Below are 13,887 nucleotides of genomic sequence, written 5' to 3'. Positions count from 1 at the left end.
AGCTATAGAATCTATAGTAATAGAAAAGGGACAGGGATAGGTATTACTCATTGAGTTCTCTTACACAAATTCTTTGAATTAACCATCGAGATATACTAAGGATTTAAAAGAGATTGAAGAAGATGAAAGAAAGGTGGAAGAGATAGAAGCTTTGATTTCTAAGCTAATATCTAAAGGTGGATATAAGTATAAGGGGAATTTTCCTTTTAAATTCCTTTCATGTAATAATATTGATCATTTTTATTCTAAATGTCTAGAGAGAATACCAAAGAACAATCCTAGAAATTTTCATCCTAAATATTATAAAAAGTGTTACTATGATAGTGAAGGTATAACTAATGATGAGTCTGCGAAGAATGAAGTAAAAATTATGTTTATTTCTTTAAAGAAGATAAACTTAATTTTTGGAATGAAAAAAAATCCATGGCTACACATGAGAGCATGAATGTTGATGGTATTTCTGTGGGGGAGTATCATAGCAGCATTGGAGAGTTTTTCAAACTCATTAGAGAGCTTACCAACTTGAGGAGGGATGCTTAAGGTCTCATCTTCATCATTAGGAGAGTGAGAAGAGTTATACTACATAGTGTGATTCATATTGTGAGGAAATATATTACTATCAACATGGGTCCTAGGAAGGAATGAAGAATTATGATCAAAAGAGCCCATGAGTCTATGGCTTCACCTAATGGGAATGATATAGGTTAGACTTAATATAATTAAGCTCATAAATTATAAGATTACAAAAGGAAGCTCTAATGTGATCTAACTAAAGAAATATGAATGTAAGAAGGAGCATAAAAATAAAATATCTAAGAACACACAAGATTTAGCTGAATCAAGCTCCAAAATTAATAAAAAGGTTCACATTAAAGAGGTAAAAAAATGAAAATAAAGAAATACGGGAGATCAAACAATCTAACTCCAAAATCCACAAAAATGGGGCACTTGTCAGGATCATCAAAAAATTATGGTGAAAAATGGAAGAGGGGGTTTAATTGGGTAAAGGCATCCACTTTAAATCAAAATCCATTAAAATGTGTGTGGGGAGAAGGAGAACTTACAAGCACAATTATTTTTAAATTTGAATTAGAATAGCATGAACCAAATATAGGAAGGGATGCCAATACTTAATTTAAATTGTGAAAAGGAATACAATACATCAAAATGCTCTTTTCCACATGTGTGATATGTAATGTGATTGTGTTATTGAGCCAATTGACTAAATGAGATATGTAATGTAGATACAAGTGATAAATAAATGCAATCAACCCAATTAAGATATGCAATTATGCTAAGACTAAAAATTGAAATGAATGATAGAAAAGTCCACCTTAAAATGTGTAGAGGAAAGTTTTTTTTCCTCCAAAAGTGTAGATCTAGGCCTATTTTTTAATTTCTATCTGCCAAACCCTAAATAAAATAGAAAACCCAAAAAATCCTACAAATGGTTTTCCTATTAAAGCTCCAGGAACATGTCAACCTAGAAGAAAAGTGTTTGGATGTCATTCCTTGAAGCCACCATGTTCCCAAGACCCTAAATCTAGGCCAACTTGACTTTTTTTGAAATATGTTGGGGGAGTTATTTCTATATTTGCAACCAAAATTTCACTAAAATGTTCCTATGCATAAGAATCTTCTAATCTCACCAAGATCTTATAAAAAACTATCAAATGAATTCAAACCTTCAAGTTCTAAACAACCACAAGTTCATGAAGTGATAGGAATGGTAAAAGATAATATTCCTTTAGAAGAAGAACACGAAGACAAAGTAGTTTTGACATTGTTTTATAGAGAAGATCTAGAAGAACAACAAAATATCAAATATATTAAGATTTCTCTAGGAAAATATGGAAAATATGGTTATGGATTCTTGAAGAAGATGTGATATACTAGAAAAGGTCCTCTTGGTATAAACAAAAATGTATTATCTGAACCCATGAGTCATGCAAATGACTAAGATTATAAGGACACAAATGGAGTTGGATTTAGATCCAATCCTTGCATAAACACTCATGATGGATCTATATTCAATAGAGGTGACACTTCTAATGAGGATGAAAAAGAAGAAACAACTCTTGTGACTTATGAAAGACTACTTCATATTCAAATTGAACACTTAGAATACCTACGAGAATTATGTCATTTACCAAGATCATTTCGAACACAATTAATTATAAATGAAGAACCACAAGAACAAGCCATGGGAGAAGATTCTAGAGAAGGAAATCAACAACATGACAACATGAAAGAAGATGAAACTTAAATACAAGAGGATGCTTCCATGGATGAGAAACATATAAATACTAATGAAGATCATACCATGGAGGAATCACACCATGAAGAAGATCGGCCCATTATAGTAGTAGAATATCTTGGATGGAATTTGTGTATTGAAATAGATTCCCATGAATATGAATTTGAAGAGATTTGTAATTATACTATGGATATTTAGGTAGATTTGATCAATGTATATGATCCTATAGTACAAATGGAAAAAGGACAAAGTTCTAATTCTAGCAATAGACCAATTAAATTTGGTTCACATATCATTAACATGGACTTTGATAATGATGAAGAGATGACTAACACTCTAGATTACTCTATTGGAACTAACTTAATAGACATTGAATATGAAATCAATAACAATACTGACTATTTATTACATTTCCTAGAACCTTGTGAATCATTATCACTAGTGCATTGTAAACTTATAGAGTGGACTGAATTAGAACCTAATATTACTATCATTTGATAATGACTACAACATGGCATGCTACCTTAATGCTTGTGAAAAATTTACCCCTTCCACCAATGTAATGAAAATTAATATGATAGAAGGGGATAACAAGTTTCTTAGTCACAAATAAAATAATAAAAAGAAATCTAATGGTGAAAACCAAGTTGTGGCAGTATCATATCAAAAAATAGTAAAAATAAATGACAAATCCCAAGCTAAAACCTCTTCGAGGAACCAAAGGATAGGACCCTTGATGTCCTTCCTAACTATTTTCAAGAAATATATTTATTATTGATTGAGCCTACTCAACTAGTCAACTTGGTTATAATGAAAAATACACAAATCATATGCATTTCTCAATCACTTACATAAGAAGGAAATGAACAATTCACACAATTCTTTCAACAAAAGAAGATCAACATTGCTTGTAGGTCTTATTTTGATATGATAGGGTTACATCCAGATCTCATAATGCATCATTTATCTATTTCTCTAGGAGTGATACTAGTCAAACAAAAAATAAGGAAGATGCATCCTCATCTAATATTGCTAATAAAGGTAGAACTTAAAAAACTCCCAAGAGAAACATTCATAAGAGAAATAGATTATGCAACATGGATTTCTAAGATTGTACTAGTTTTATTAATAGCACATAAATCCATTAGAGTATGAATAGAATTTAAAGATATAAATAAAACATATCCAAAAGATGACTTTCTATTACCAAACATTGATATGATAATGGATATGATAGTGGGATATGAGATATACTCACTTATAGATGGTTTCTTAGGTTATAATCAAATACAAATAGCTCCTAAAGACCAAGAGAAAATTGCATTCACATGTGCATGGGGAACTTTCTATTGAAATATTATGCCATTTGGGCTTAAAAATGTAGGAGCCACATATCAAAGAGAAATGACAATGATTTTCCATGACATGATGTATAAGAACATGGAAGACTATATTGACAATACCCAGGCCAAATAAAAAGAGAAAAGTACACATATAGAAGATTTGAGAAAGATTCTTGATAGAATGAAACAATTTAACCTTAGGTTAAATCCCAAGAAATGAGTATTTTGGGTATCCTCATGTAAACTATCAAAATTCATTATCTTAGGAAAAGGCATTGAGGTAGATCCAACAAAGGTAAAAGCAATACTAGAAATGCATCCTTGAAGGACTATAAGTTTGAAGAGAATAATAAAAGGTAAAATACAATCAATAAGAAGGTTCATTTATCAACTGGAAGATAAGGCTCAACCATTTACAAAGATGCTACACAAAGGAGCTAAGCTTTCATGGACTGAGGATTCTGAGAAAAAATTCAATGAAATCAAAGAATATCTAACACATCCTCCACTGCTAATGCCTCCTATTTAGGGGAAATCACCACTCCTCTAAATATCAATAACAAATACATCTTTGGGTATCTTACTTTCTCAAGAATATGAGACAAAGAATGAAAGAGAAATTTATCACATCAACAAGATACTTGTATCATATAAACTCAATTACTTAGCAATAAAAAAGGCATGCTTAGTAGTTGTCTTCGCATCACAAAATTTGAGACATTACATGCTAGCACACAAGGTGAACTTGGTTGAAAAAATTGACCCATTAAAATATTTTTTGAATAAAAAAACACTATTTGGAAGATTGGAAAAATGGGTCCTTATCCTAAGTGAGTTTGACATTGAGTATGTTGAACAAAAAGAAATCAAAGGACAAGTGATAGTAGATCAACTAGGTGAATCCTCGTTGATTGATAATGAACCTATATAAGTGGAATTCCCAAATTTAATAATAAACTATACTACACATTCATGGAAAATATATTTTGATGAGTCCTTTACTCAACAAGGATCAAGAGCAAGTTATCTTTTCATCACTCCACAAAGGTAACAAATATGAAAGACATATAAAATGATATTCCATTGCAAAAATAACATTACAAAATATGAAGCATTAGTAAATGGCCTCAATCTTTCTATTGAATGGAAAATAGAGGAGCTACACATCTATTGTGATTCCCAATTAGTAATTACCCAAGTAAACAATGAATATCAAACTAAGGATGACAAGCTCATGCCTTATAAGAGAATGGTTGATGACATGAAGAAATACTTTTTCTATATCACTTTTCAGCAAGTTCCAAGATAAAATAAAAAGTAGCTAATGCAATGGCTACCTTAGCCTCTATGTTACAAATTGAAGAGAATCAATTTCACTATAATTTCTTGGTGGAAGAATTACCTTTCCAAGCTTATGATTCACTCAATTCCTAGATAGTTTGTAAAATTTCCAAAGAAAATTCTCAATATGCACACATTATTTACTTTCTCAAAGACCAATCCATTCTAAAAAATTATTCCAAAAATAACAAAATGTCACCTTATTTGACTTGCACCATGATATGTAATTATTGCTAATGATTTGTATACATGTTCTCTTGATTGTACGTTACTGAGATGTCTTAAGAGGGACAAATTGAAATGTGTGTTAGAAGAGGTTCATGAAGGTGTGTGTATATCTCATTTGAATGGTTTCTCATTGGAAAAGAAGTTGATAAGAGTAGGATACTATTGGCCTGATATGGAGAAATATGCTACAAACTATGCCAAATATTAGACTAAATGCCAGACACATGGAAATCAAATTTATGTCCCAGCTAGAAAAATTATTCCTTTCATAACATAATTTCCATTTTTGTAATGAGCATTTGACTTAGTGGGATAAATTTTACCTATTCATCTAGTTGACACAATTTCATCATAATTGCTATAGATTACTTCACAAAGTGGGGAGAAGTAGCACCTCTATCTAATGCAATGATATAGGTATCTATGTTCATTCTTAACTTCATCATCTATCCATATGTTGTATCCTCTTCAATTATAACTAACAATGAGGGAAAATTCAAGAACAAGGACATAAAATAACTTTTTAAATAGTTCAAAATCAAACAACATTGCTCCTCAATTTATTACCCTCAAGGTAATGGTCAAGTATAAGTTTCTAACAAAATACTACTGAAGATACTACATAAAGCTATGAACAATTCTGGATGAGATTGACATTTCCAAATAATCCCAACACTTTGGGCTTATAGGAAAAGCATCAGATCACCCACATGAGCTACTCCTTTTGCACTAGTCTATGGCTAGAAGTCATGCTCATGATTGAAGTAGATATTCCTTCACAAAGAGTATCTTTGAAAAATTTGGTCACTAATGAGGACTATAAAATATCATGACTACAAGAGCTAAAATTGCTAGATGAATGCAACCAATAGGTGGTTGAACATTTGAAGGTCTATAAAAATAGAATGCCTAGATGATTTAACAAGAAAGTAAAACCAAGAGTGTTTAAAGTAGGAGATCGAGTCCTACGAGAAAATCCAAGGAACAAATCACATAGAGAAGAAAATCAAAAATTTGAACCCAACTGGCTAGGTTCCTTTCTCATTACAACAACATTTGGATCCAATACCTATCAATTGGAAACACCTTAAGGATACATTCTCGCTAATGCTACGAACACTCTACATCTTAAATGGTTTTACGTCTAGCAAACTAGGGGAAAATACTTTGTACAACAAAAATAGATCCTAAAGAAAAACAAAAATAGTGGAAAAGGTCTTTAAAAAATGGTCATCTTAGTGAAAACTTGGAAAATAGGCACTTTGATGCATCAAACAAAACAAATTGAAAGGGGGAAAAAATAAAAAATAAAATAAAATTTAAAAAGAAGAAAAATTCTACAATGAAAACTTGGTCAATGGACATCTTGTTAGAGAAAATAGAATCTCTACCAAGTGGTGAAAACCTAACAAACATGTGTCACTTGTGATCACTACTCCATCTATCAATATAATGCTTGACCACTTGACTTTATGCTTTCTCAAGTTTGTATATATTCTTCAATCTCTTTTGTGACAATGTGAAAATTGAAAAATAAATTTTCAATGATATTCCTGAGTCTAAATTTTGTACATATTTGAATCCTAGGATGATGTATCTCACTATATGCCTCTCTCCTAGTAAATCTAGTCATCAAAACTAGTTCACTAGTTGGGTCTGATCCACCAAAATTGATTGTATCTAGTTTGTGGCCTAGGGGAGTTCACCATTGAATAAAATGCAAAGTATTTATTAAAACTCTAAAAATAAATAAAACTGTCACAAAACACTACCACAAAAAAATAAAAAAATAGAAACATAACGACGTTTCTCAACAACACAATCCTATAATGACCATTAAAAATTAGTATTTCTCAACACTTTAACCCATAGTATTTCTCAACACTTTGATCAGACTACATTGACAAATGAACCTAAAACAAAAAAAAAAATTTCAACACTTCATTTGAAAAAACATTCACAAATGGATTAAACCAAGTCTTCAAACAAAGCTGAAATCATGACATAACAAATGGATTTCTTTACATTTATGTTCCTATCTCGATGATGTCTCAAAGACTAGAGAATTATGTTTGAATTTTAAGTTTTATTTTGTATTGTTGGTAATTTCTTACTTATGATAAACCTTGAGAAACTCAAGGATGTCTAAAAGACTAGAGTTTTGAAAAAAAGGGCATGTTATTTTCTTTATTTTGTCTATGATGATTGTTCGAATGATTCCTAAGATCTATATAATTTGGGTGACCATTATAAGCACTTCATCATGCCTGGATAGCCTTGTGTACCTTGACTCATTTTATATGGAAACTTTGGTGAGTTTTTCTCATTCTCCTTGTATGTTTGTTAGATAGAAAAAAATCAAGTTCCTAGTAAATGTGTATACATGATCATGTACCCAAAGATATGAACAAAAATAAGGGTCATTGTGAGTTACTAATCATATTTTGCACATGAACAAAAGGAGATTACTAAATCAAAAGGAAGTAGCTGACAATGCATCCCGACATACATGTCTTCATTCTTAGGTTCCCTTTTGACATTACATCTGATTAAGGTAGTATTCATATCTTCATGATTGCTAAATCTATTAGTGAAGGTTGTACTAACCTATGATGCTTGTTATAAAACAATGCCCAATGATGAAAAATTCCCTACTCTAAATAGTTAGTGATAAGTATAGTTGCATTCATTTTAAGTTAGATTCACTCATGATTAATGAATATTGCATGGTCTATTCGAGCTTAAGATCATTCTTATCACATATGAGTGGTTAATAGAATCTATAATCATAAATCAAAATACATATTTTACTACTTTTTCAAATCATAATCAAATGATTAGATCATATCTATATTGGAGATTATCAAGACATAAATCAAAATTAAAGGGTTCAAATCACTCAAATAACTAGGTTAATTTTTAATTTTAATTTTTTATCAACACTTTATCAAATCAAATCAAATTATAAAAGATTTGAAACATCAACCATGAATTCAAAATATCTTCTAATAGTTCAAAAAAACTTCTAGGCAATTCCTATCATCTCTCAATTGACCATAATCAGATTTCTACCAATCACATGTCAAAACACAATGCTAGAAATTGGGATTTCATCAGGGTTCATTTCAATTTCTCTCCTAAGGGGGCATGCTCATGTCTAAATCAATCTATCAATCAATCAAATCAAGTCTACCAAGATTAGGGGCATGATAGTTCTCTTTGATCAAGTTGAGACTATTGGGTGATTGAATTCATCACATCTTATCAAGTTTATTATTTGTGCCTAAATAAAATCACTATCATAGTTGACCAGTTCATTAAACTAGTTAGTCTTGCAATCAAACACCATTTCTTCCAATATCTTTTTGACTTTGATCAATTCCAAAACTATGACTTGAATTAGTTATTTGTCAAAAAATCATGATCTCATGTATTTAGTTTAAACACTATAATTCAAACTAGATATTTTTCTTAATCTCTTATTGATCTTTTCCTATCAGGTTCAGAGTCAGTATGGTTGGCTCTCATTCTATAAGGTTAAACATCAATGGCTTTAAATATTTCAATCAAATGAATTTCATTTAATCATATTTGGAATTATCAATTTTTAATTTAGGAGTGGTTTCACCACTTCATAACAAATTTTTTTATGAGTTAGCATCACCATTCTTTAAATCAAAATGGTTCTTAAACATCAATGAAAAGAGGGGCAAATGTAATAATCCTAAAATGGTTCTATAGACCAGAGACCTATTTTTACATAATCAAGAATGAATTTCTAAATAATGTTAATCCAATTATTGAAATAATTCATCACATTCTCAAGTAAATGTTCAATCCTAAATAATTAATTCCTAAATCAAGAATTAATCAACCTAGTATATTTAATTAAATCAAAACATTAGAAGCACTTGGATAAGTTAATAAAAAGGAATGAATAAATACCTCTAAAAGACATATCATCCTAAAAGGACAAATAAACAAGAAGTGGTTACATGGACCAATAATTGAACATTACATGGATCATCTCATGTGGATCACTCCACATTGAATCCTAACCCTCCCTCAAGATCAAATCTAAACCATCCTTTCAAACTCTAAATTCTTTAAATATGATGGCTTTGAAGCTCAAATGGCCCCCATTCATAGTTTCATTGTCATTATAGTGAACTACTATATAATTCTAGATTGGATTTACTAATTTTATTTCAAATCTTAGTAATTAGATAATCATCACTTTTAATTTAGTCAATTAAAATAGGATTTGCATTCATAGCTCATTAATTTAAGTGAATATCTCATATTATGCATGCATTGTCATTGATTAGGGACTCAATTTTGAGGGCAATTGAGGATTTAGTCATACTCTTCCTAATTAGGGAGTAATAGGGAGATTTTTCTAGGGTTTTCTATGATTTTCATTACTTGATCTTGATTATACCAACCCTAACATTGTAATGTCCTATTGGAGTGTTATATTTGCAAATAAACATTTGATACACACACACACACTACTTGCTAGCATCTTCTATTTTCTATTTCAATTCATGGTTAATTCCTAAATTTGGATTTGGCTAAGGAAAACCCCCACCCCCCATTAAAAATCCCAAAAATCTTTATTTTGTAGGTTGCGGATGTTGGAAAGATGAACAAGTTGTGGATTTAGATACCCTTTTCATGGAACTTTGAAAGTGCAAAATCATATTCAAGTTCAGAGACTGCTAATCAAGATAATATTTCTTCAAGGAAAAGTCATCCATACTAAGGAATTTTGTCTCTACCAAACAACCAAATGAGTTTTGGGTTTTGTAGAAATCTATGGTTTTATCCTAATAGTGGAGTTCAAAATTTTAGAGATTGTTTGACAACCCATCGATTTGTATCTTGCAATGTATATCATATTTTTAATATACTTTATCATTTATTTATATTTCATTTTTACATTCCATATCTACCTACCTAAAACCATCTTAAGGTGGAAGTGAGACAAAATTTAATCCAATTAATTCACCCGTTTGCATTAGGTTATGAATTGACACTCTCTTTTGTGTTACTACATTATGGGTTAAATCTTGGTTTTCCCCCTTCGTTAGTTGTTAGGGTGTATGATTCTATTTCCCCCCTATATAGTTAATAATTTGAGAAATGATTATGATATAATAAATGATTTTTGATATTTTTGGAATTCTTTTTGATAACATACTCTTGATGCTCTTTCTTTCCAAGCTGTCTTGGCTAGTTGTATAGGGACAACACCCTAGGTTTTTGTTTCTTTTTAACATAAAAAATAATTCTAGAAAAATTTGAGATAATTCTTATAGGTTAACTAAGATATACATAAAATATTACACGTATATATTTTAATTATGTTGGTTGTTAGTAGTTATATATGAATTATTTAATTTCTAGAAAATTTGAAATTATAATTAAAATTATATTTCAAAATTAAGAAACAAGTAGATGATTCATCTATATACATTCTTTGACACTAGTATTTAATCAAAATTTAATTCATTAGACTAGTGTCAAAGAGTTTTTAGATGAATCTCTCTAAGAAGCTCTTAGAAGCTAGCTCATTAGAGTAGGATAGAACCACAAGGTTGGCATGTAGTAGGGTCAGTGTCAAAAAGTCAAACCAACTTTTTAAAGAAGCTCTTAGGGAGTGATTTCATGATCTTCATGTGAAATTTTTCTATCCTACTCCTACACACAAAAAATGAAGGGTTTTTATTATTTGTTGGAGAAGGATTGCCTTGGTCAAGCTCTAGATTGAGAAATTAACCTTGAAAATGATAAATGTAAGTGTAAATGACTAAAATAAGATAAATATTAGGATTCGCCTTTCAAAAAACCCTTTTCAATAAGGATTTTATTTTTTAGTGTATTTTAGATCTTAAATTAGGTATAGGAATGTAGAGTATCTCCATAGTTAGAAATATATCTACAATAATACCATCATGGTTCCATGTATGTAAGTGTACATCAATGTAGAATATGATGAATGATTCATTGTAGATATCCTCCCTTGATGGCCAACAATAAGATAGATCTTGAAGAGAAATGTCCATAAGATCCTTCAATGTTTGATACAAATCTCCATTGCTTGAATACTTGAAATCCTTGAAACAATAATTTTCTTGTATTCAAAAAGATGTGAATGCTTGAACTTGAGAGATGAATTAGATTGTATAGTATCTCCATAGTTAGAAATATATCTACAATAATACCATCATGGTTCCATGTATGTAAGTGTACATCAATGTAGAATATGATGAATGATTCATTGTAGATATCCTCCCTTGATGGACAACAATAAGATAGATCTTGAAGAGAAATGTCCATAAGATCCTTCAATGTTTGATACAAATCTCCATTGCTTGAATACTTGAAATCCTTGGAACAATAATTTTCTTGTATTCAAAAATATGTGAATGCTTGAACTTGAGAGATGAATTAGATTGTATGCTATGTAATGAAAACTCTAAGCCTCCTTATATATTCATTTTTGGGTGGGAAAACAATACAAGTCATTTGGATAGCAGGATTAAACTAATCAAACCTTTGAGTCTCTACAAGCTCGTCACCTTGTAAACCTTGGGGTCAAGGTCAACCTAATAAATCCTAACCTGTCTTGGTTGAGCTGGTCCCAAAATGTTGGATAGGAGAGCCACAAAAATCTCAGGCACTTTCAAGAAGTAATAAGGAAGAAAGTAAAAGGAAACAAGGAAAGTGAAGCACCAAGCACATGTCCATCCATGGTCCACAAAAGACATTATGGAAAGGGTAATAGCATTGCAAATAGAGGTAAATAAGTTAGCATCATGAGTAGCTTGAGCCTTTTCTATTGTTGAGAATTTATTATCAAATTCTTCCATTGTCTTTTCTGCTCTCTTCTCAATATCTGATTCATCAATTGTACTTATTTTCTTTGTAATCTTGCCAAGTGTTCCCAAAGAACTCTTATTCATCTTTTCTGATTCTTTTGTAATCTTTCCAAGTAAAAATGTTGTTACTTGCAGATATTTTTGAATATCCATGTTACCATGAAATATTTTGGCAACATCCCATGGAAAACTTGTAATTGGTGCTTCACGAGGTGATCTTGAAGTATATTATCTTGGGATGTTTTTTCTATTTTAGAAGATGTTTTCACAACCACTATTTATCTCTTCTCAATTGTAGGTACTTGATATTTAGATGGTTGAGATGGTTAGATATCTATTTGATTATTTTGATCTTTCTCTTTCTCTTTTTTTTCTTTTCTTTCTCTATTTGTGTCTTCTTCAAAGAAATGGTTCTTTTTGTGGTCTCCTCAACAATGTTTGATTAATTAGATGTATAGTCAAACTCCATGCCCATATGGGTAGGTACCAAAGATAACTCTACATTTGTTATCTATAGACACACAAGTGTAGAGTCCTTGTTCCTTTTATCCTCTTCTTCCTTTGAACTAGTGTAATCTTCAGTACCATAGATGTTTCACTACTATGTTCAATTTATCATATTTTCAAGTTGATGCCATTTTGAGATGACAGTAGGTCTATGATGATATTTGGTTATCGAGTATTTTGGACATATCTCTGATTTGGTTATGCATGGATTTATGCTATGGTGATTTACATCATTCTTGTTTCATTATGGTTTATACAAATGCAAGTGTTGTAAATGGATTATTTCAGTATAATTGAGTAAATGGTTAAATTAGGTATTTAATGTATTTATTGCTTCAGCTATGATATTATATGCAATTGCACTTGATCATGTGTTTTAGTGTGCATGACTTATATCCCTGGTAGTGGCATGTGGATTTGGTGATTCAACTATTCATATTTTACCAATGTCATTCCTATATGGTCACTATATCCTATTTAATGTTTAATTAAACCATCTGGTGATTTGTTAAAGCTGGACTCATTTGCATTATGTGACTAGACCAGTGAGTGTGTCTATGCATTTAGAGTTTCACACTGTCATGAAAGTTGTTAAGGAAATTTTTGTGATTTTGGGTTTTCAAGTTTTAAATTTTATTGAATTTAATTTCTGACAACTTTGCCATAGATGAATTCCTATTACTAGGAATAACCTATTTTCATTTGGGTTGATTCAGGGTTTAGCAAGGTTGGTTAGTTATTTTTCCTAATCAATCATTCACTCAAAAAGTGAATAAGTATTGAAAGAGGAATTTGATTCCTCATTTCTCACTTTTGCAATTTGGAAAATTGAGAGCTTTTCCTAAAATCCTTTTCTAAAAGATTGGTTTTTGTTTGTTGTGAGAGCTATGGGCATGGGATCTTCATGAGAATAGACTCATTGGATCCAGCTTGGGGAGACCTTGCTTTGCTATCATTTTTGGTCATATCTGTGGATTATTTATTTTACCTGGATTTTTTTTTTAGCCCTTTTGGTTGTCAAGTAGGGCCTATTTTTATGTTTTAGCTCCATTTTTGGTTTTTTTTTTCTGGTAGCTGTTGGTTTGGAGGCTTAGAACTAGTGTTCCCCTCCATTTCTATTTGTTGGTTCTACTTAGTTGGTCGGGTATGAATGATTTCCTAGTTTTTGGGATGACAGTTTGGGGTTTTATACTATTATGCTAGCCATTTTTTCATATGGTGTCTGAACCCAAATTTTATTGGATTTTCAAGGATTTGGTACCCAAAGGCCAAATGGATTTTTATTTTTAAGTTTTTCATTTTTGGGGGTTTTATCTCGTTTTGTGTG

Source organism: Cupressus sempervirens, chromosome 8 (genome assembly GCF_028749045.1).
Source record: "Cupressus sempervirens isolate cs-2001-9-10 chromosome 8, ASM2874904v1, whole genome shotgun sequence".
NCBI lineage: Eukaryota > Viridiplantae > Streptophyta > Pinopsida > Cupressales > Cupressaceae > Cupressus > Cupressus sempervirens.
Note: the sequence above shows the minus strand (reverse complement) of the source record.